The sequence below is a fragment of the Mesocricetus auratus genome, unplaced genomic scaffold (assembly GCF_017639785.1).
Source record: "Mesocricetus auratus isolate SY011 unplaced genomic scaffold, BCM_Maur_2.0 contig_12851_pilon_obj, whole genome shotgun sequence".
Classification (NCBI taxonomy): domain Eukaryota; kingdom Metazoa; phylum Chordata; class Mammalia; order Rodentia; family Cricetidae; genus Mesocricetus; species Mesocricetus auratus.
In genome coordinates this window covers 1-7,016 of record NW_024434954.1, presented here as the reverse complement: position 1 = coordinate 7,016, position 7,016 = coordinate 1, and the positions used below count along the sequence as shown (strand labels likewise).

The 7,016-nt window shown below is 42.7% G+C and overlaps 1 long non-coding RNA gene across 1 annotated transcript; it reads right to left on the bottom strand.

The window, feature by feature from the left end:
• Positions 1-4,834: 4,834 nt before the first annotated feature.
• Positions 4,835-6,989, bottom strand: LOC121138672. The gene is made up of 2 exons (XR_005875558.1): positions 5,968-6,989; positions 4,835-5,239 (listed from the first exon to the last, which is right to left on the bottom strand). It is a non-coding gene; the product is annotated as an uncharacterized LOC121138672 (long non-coding RNA).
• Positions 6,990-7,016: the final 27 nt, after the last annotated feature.

Below are 7,016 nucleotides of genomic sequence, written 5' to 3'. Positions count from 1 at the left end.
CCACTCTTAGGCATATATCCAAAATATGCCCATTCATACAACAAGGATGTCTGTTCCACTATGTTCATAGCAGCATTATTTGTAATAACCAGAACTTGGAAGCAACTTAGATGCCCCTCAACTGAAGAGTGGATAGAGAAAATGTGGTACATTTTCTCAATGGAGTACTATTCAGCAGAAAAACACAATGGAATCTTGAAATTTGCAGGCACATGGATGGCACTAGAAGAAACCATCCTGATCGAGGTAACAAAAAGAGAAACATGGCATGTACTCTCTCATATATGCATTTTAGACATAGATCTGGGCAGTGCCAGCCTACAATCCCACTGAGCTGAACTCAAGACAGCCAGTAACAGAGAGGGAGGACTGATGACCAAAGGAGTTAAGACTGGGCTGGTTTAACCCCAGAAACAGCTAACCTGAAAGGGTTAACTCTTGAATTCCAGTCTGATGCCTGGGAATACAACATGGGACTGATTAAGACCCCCCTGAATGGGGGTGTCAGTGAGGAGGCCTAGGTAATCTATTGAGCCTTGGGCAGTAGATCAGTATTCATCCTGAGTTTATACGTGGACTTTGGAATCCCATCCAACAATGAGAAATGCACTCTCACCCTGCACTCTTGTGGGGAAGGTCTAGGACCTGCCCTGGATGAAATGACAGACTATGGACACCCCCACGGAGGGCCTCATCCTCCCTGGGGAAATGAGGGGATATGGGGGGAGTTGGGGGGAGGGCACGGGAGGGGGGAGGGAAAGCGAGAGGGACCTGGAACTGACTTGTGAACCAACCATGATTCTTATATAAATTTAAACATAAAATAAAAACATTAATATGCAACTTCTGTAAATAAAAGGGGGAGGAGGAGGTGAGGGTAGTAATAATTCATTATGGAGTGGAAAAGCAAAGACTGAACACTAAAATGTTGCTCACTCCAAATCCTCAGTGTGAATTCCCGAATCCTCTGTAGGGTCTAACAACTTAATGTGACGCAATCTTTCCGCTGCAAGATGGGATGGGTATAGGGGTACACATTTTCTCAATGAGAGGAAAATTTTGGATTTTCTCAATCAATGGTTTGATGGCGTACAAAAGTCCTACTTACTCTCTAGGTCTGAAAGTGCTAGCGGCTGCCCTAGGGCTTGGTGGCTGAGGCAGTAGAAGCACAGTTCCTGGTCTTTGCCTCAGGGAAAAAGGGTGGAAAGGCTCGGGAAGGCAGCAGAGCATGTGGTGTTTACCCTGCTCGACTGCCCCAGGGACCTCCTCTCAAGGCCACAGACTGTCCAGGTGGAGCCTCACCGAGCATCTTCCCTCGGAGGAAAGCCCCAGCCGAGACACTGAAGCCGGCAGCCTGAGAAAGCGGAATTCAGGAGGCCGCCCACCCACCCAGGCGGCTCGTGCTGCTGAGGATCCTCCATCCTCTTCCCGCCCACACCCCCTCCTCAGAAGCCCAAACTGTCTTCAACTCCCTCACCTCGGTTCTGCTCTCACCGTGCAGCTCCCAGGGCTCCCGAGGGCTTTTCCAGAGCAGCTGTTTCTTCACGGAGGAGAAGGACTTAGGTGGCTGCTCCCTCGGAGGCGGCTGGGGCCAAGAACAAGTGCAGTGGTGTCCACAGGAACCACACTTACCAGCCTCTGCTCAGACTCCCACTGACTGGCTCACCCAGCACATGCGCTGTGTGCAGACCGGGAGTAGGCGGGGTAACAGGCCAAGCCAAGAATTACGATTGGACAGCCTGGCTGCCCATCAGGAGTGTGAACCCAATGAAAAGGCTTAAAAATGTTGGCCAAGTACTAGGTTGACTGCAACTGTGGCCAGGGAGCAAAGTGATCAAAGTATGGTGGCTGGGAATGGCTGCTGGGAAAATGCCCACCAAGTTCTCCTACAGGCCACATCTCCTGGAGCCCCCCTTCCTCAGTGCTCCTGATGTTTACCTAAGTCCAAGCACTTAACACATGTTGACAAAAATTATCCTTGTGTTTCATGTCCAACCAAGAAATAGTGTCTTCTTAGTGTCCAAGGTGGATCAATGCTAGGTGTGGTGATATCTTTCTTGCACAAATAAAGCCTGTCTAGGGGTCAGAGTATGGAGCTTGCCACTATCTAACGGTAGAGGTCTGGACGTCTGTACAGTCACCATGGCTAGGCACTCAGCAATTGGATGGGTGGGTTTGTCACTGACACGATGAATACTATTACAGTGAATCTTGTGACTTTGATCTGCTAGATCACCACAAAACCATTGTCTTTAATTTGCCATAGACTTCAAAAATTATCTAGTGGCATCAGAGAAACAAATTATGAACCTGTTGCCAGTGGTGACCCAAGAGATATTATTAATTGGTACACGAAGAAAATTCTATAATTACATATTGTAATGTGTTATTAAAGGAAAACAGGCCTATCATGTCAAACCATTTGGACAGACGTTATTTCATTGGTGAATAAAAAGTTGAAAAAAGCCTGGGAGGTATAACTATCATGCAAGAAACGTGAGGTTTTCTGTCCAGTGCAAACTTAATTTATATTGTTGAAGTAAGAACGATGGTTTCCTAGGGTAAGAGGGGTATTGACTGGGAAGGAACGGGACAGAGTCTCTGGCTCTGTATTTTTATGGCAATGAAAATGTCATGCAGCCAGCAAGCACCCCAGCAGCCAAGAGACAGGGCCTGGGAGAATAGAAGCCCCATGGACAGCCCCTCTGCACATTTAAAGGAGGCGATCTCATAATCGGATTGAGAACAGGGGGAAGGGGAGAGGGAGATGGGCGAAAGAGGGAGGCAGAAGAGGAGGTGTTAGGAGGACACGGGAGAGCAGGAAGGTTGGGCCAGGGCAAAATTGAGGGAGAAGGATGAGAGATTCCATAATAGAGGGAGCCATCATAAGTTGGAGGAGAGATCTGGCACTAGTGAGATCTTCACAGATCTACAAAAATGACACCAACTGGCATTAAGGCTACCTTAAATGCCATCCCCTGATAACGAGATTGATGACTACCTTATATGCCATCCTAGAGGGGATCTCTGTGAGTTTGAGGCTAGGCTGGACCGACAGCCTCCAAAACAATACAGACAAACCCGTCTCGTTAAAAAAAAAAAACAAAAAAAAAGAATACCTACAAAATGTTTAAGTTTCACAAGCATTTACTACAGTAAGTTAAGCTAACATTTCAGACATTCTAAAACTAACTGAAAATATTATCCAGTCCTTTACTTTTTTAAACTTCCTGTGTGAGACAATGGACTCACAATCTTGTACAAGCCAGGTGAGCACTCTACCACTGATTTTTAGCCGCAGCCACCTACTATGAAGTCAAGCTGTCACTAAGCTGTCCAAACTGGCCTTGAACTTACGACCTTCCTGCCCGGCCTCCTGAGCAGCTGGGAGTACAGGCCTATATAACCAAGCCTAGCTCTAGACATTTTGTTTGATCAAATTACAGCTAGTGTGCAACAAATACTCCAGCAACTGCTGAATGCCATTTGGCTGGGAAGGAGACATCTAAAGTCTGCTATGGGTTTACTACCTTTTAAATCTCCTGCAAGAAATCTACTACCATTATGCAAGAACATTCTTTCTGAACATACACCTATTTTAATGCTTAGGACATACTCTTTTACACTGCTTATACACAGAAATCTTTCTCAACTGGCTAATCCAGTCCTGCTTTCTGAACCCAATTTGGTCTAGCCATCCTCCTGTCAACTTTCTTGGTATATTTATTACTTTCCTCCTTGTCCTGCTGTCAGTCTTCTCTGCTGTTCTACAGTTTTGGTTTGTTCTGGTTTGTTTTTTTTTCTTAAACAACTCCAGGAGTTTTTCCTACTAATGATCTATACTGTCAAAGTTTAAAAGATAACTTAGGCAAGCACTTTACCAAAGAGTTACATTCCCAGTCTCTAGGGAAATTAAGATTATGTAAAACTACCATATTTACAAAGAGAAAAGGTACACTCACAGGTATAGGTGAGAATTCTCATCTTTTAATATGAAATAGGACCTCTATATTTCAAATACAAGATCACTGCTATAAAACAGGTAATGAAAACAGCAAAAAAACTATTTCTATAGACTCCTAAGAGTAAGGGCAGAATTTTTCAACTAAGAATAAGATGACAACTTTATGAAGAAATCATAAAGCACTGGCTACATGCTCCATTCATTCAAGATTATCAACAAGACTAATGATTCATGAATTACTTAATACTTTTCAAATTCATTAGACCATGTTATTGTCACTGAACAGATTTGCCTTCAGTTTTTAACTCTGTGTTAAAAGAAAAACTCAAAGTAAAATGAAAAGTAACAGTTGCATATAAAAATGCAACCTTAATGACACCTAATTAAAAGGTATCCTTAAAATTAAAATTGATTATACATTCTTGCCATTGTAATCAACCTATTTCAGGGCTGCTTTATATTAATGGGAACATTTTAAAATAGGTCACCCACTATCTTTATTGTATTCTAGAGGAAACTGTATGTGTTTCTGTGGCTAAGAGAATAACTATAGAGCATTCATTCCTACATGAAATAACAATAACCTAATTAAACTGCAAAGTATTAGGTTAAATTACAACTGAAATATCAAACATCAATTATTTCCTTGTCTTGAGTCTACAATTCAATTTACTTTAGCCTAAATTGGACATTAAAGTTGATCGCTCTTTCTCTCCCCTTCTACGTGTTTTGCAACTCCAAAGGTTTGACTGTACATCCAAAGCAAACTTGAGATGCCTTTTATCTAACTGGAGAAATGAGAATACACGTGTGGAAGTGCTGTCCAAATGATCAAGTAGGGACCACAGAAAGTAACATATCAGTCATCTCTCAATTATTCCACCTTTAATAATAGTTGACAATTTTAAAATTACATAAAGCATAGAGTATGTGGGGTCCACTAGTTGAATGGTTTGGAGACACAAAGGAAATACAACAAATGACAAGCGGGACAGAGGTTTAATATATCTTGCAACACCAAAAGCCAAAGTTACTGAAAATAGCTGTCTACGTCAAAACACATAATAGCAATTGAGAGCAATTCTCTCTAAAGAAAAAAAATTGAGACAATGATAGATATCAAAGCAACTTTTCAAATCCACAGAGCCATTTCTTTCTTTCTTTTTTTGTCTTTTCTTGGCTTTTTTTTAAACAGGAGCTTACTATGTAGTCTAGTTTGGCTTCGTGGTGATCCTGCTGCCTCAGCCTCCAGAATGCTGGGATTACAGGCATGAGCTGGAATCATACCCATCTCACATCACTTTCTTAAACAAATCACCTCATTTTTATTTTAAAAGTTATTAATTATACTCTCCTCTGTCTTCAGCTCTTAGCAATCGTTCACCTTCCTTTTTTTTTGCATGTAAATAAACTCCCACAGCTTCTATTATTAATCTAATCTACCCTACCCAGCTACAAAAGAATGGACAAACCCATGTGTGGGAAATAAAAAGCATTTGCTCAGAGTCTTGCCCTCCTTACCCAAGAACCTCTGAACTAAAAGACAGAGAATGCGGGTGGGAAAGGTGGTCAGCAGTCACAGATAAGAACAAAGATTTGGAGGATACTTAGTGACAGTCCTGCCCCAATCACAGAGTAAGAACAAAGATTTGGAGGATACTTAGTGACAGCCCTGCCCCAATCACAGAGTAAAAACAAGATACGACGGATATTTAGTTACAGCCCTGCCCCAATCACAGAATAAAAACAAAGATTTGGAGGATAATTAGTGACAGCCCTGCCCCAATCACAGAATAAAAACAAAGATTTGGAGGATACTTAGTGACAGCCCTGCCCCAATCACAGAATAAAAACAAAGATTTGGAGGATACTTAGTGACAGCCCTGCCCCAGTCACAGAGTTAAAACAAGATATGGGGGATATTTAGTGGTGGACCTCCCTCAGCCCCAGTAACTAGAATAGGCACTAAAAAGCAGTGTTTGGGATTTCAAAAATCTACACACCTACACACATTGATGAGAACCACGGGAGAAATGTGACCTGGCTGCTTAGGTGTCGTAGATCCTTGGTTCCTGACTCTTCACAGGTGAAAAGCAGGCTTCGGTGAGCTTCCTCAGTCCACCTCTGCTGAAGTGGTTTGTGACACCATGTGATTTCACTGTGGAGAGAGAAGGTAAGGAAAAGAGGAGTATCAGGTGACAATTTCAACAGCCAGTATGTGGCAGGCACACTCTATTTCTTCATATCAAAGCCACCAGAAGTGCTCAAAATGGTAGCTATCTTGTTCACGCGAACACCACACAGAGACCCCTAGCTAATGTGTCACAAGCTTAAGGAAGAAATGTTGTAAAATTTTAAGCCATCAAGATTTGAGGGGCTACTTCTGCAGTATAAAACAGTCTGTGCCCATTGGTACACAAGCTACAAATGAGCAGCTGCCTAAATAAAAACTCTAAAGCACTGGCTAGGAGATGAAGCAGAGCCCAAAACTGGCCCCGGGCCTCATGAGAACAGGCTTATCAGACACTGACATCAAAGCCAAGCCACATCAAGTTGACAAAGCTGTGGCCACGGTAATCTGAAGACCATACGTACCCAATGACTCTACAATGGGTGTGCCCCAAGATTCTTCCAGCTAATGAGCCTGTTTCAAACCACTAAGAGAAGGGGCTTGGAAAGAGAAAACTCATACTGAATAGTAGCTGCTGCTGGCTGTATTTAACAATGTATGCAGAGAGAGACAGAGAGAGAGAGAGAGATTGAGATTGTATTATTGTATTATTACCTTATTGATCATAGAATAGGAAAACAACACCCAATTAAAACACAGATACCAAGCTCTGTGTGGCTCAATGTTTGGGTACAACCGAAAGGTTTCATGTGCTTGGATCATCAATTACTTTGGTGGCTATGAAGCTGACCTGAAAGCCATCGGCCTGTGGTGGTGCTTTGAATAGTTACTTGGCTGTTCCTATTGATTCTGCTGCTGGGATTTTGTCTTGTGTTTTGTTTTGGAACTTGCTGATGTGGCTTGAGACTCACCTGACCATTT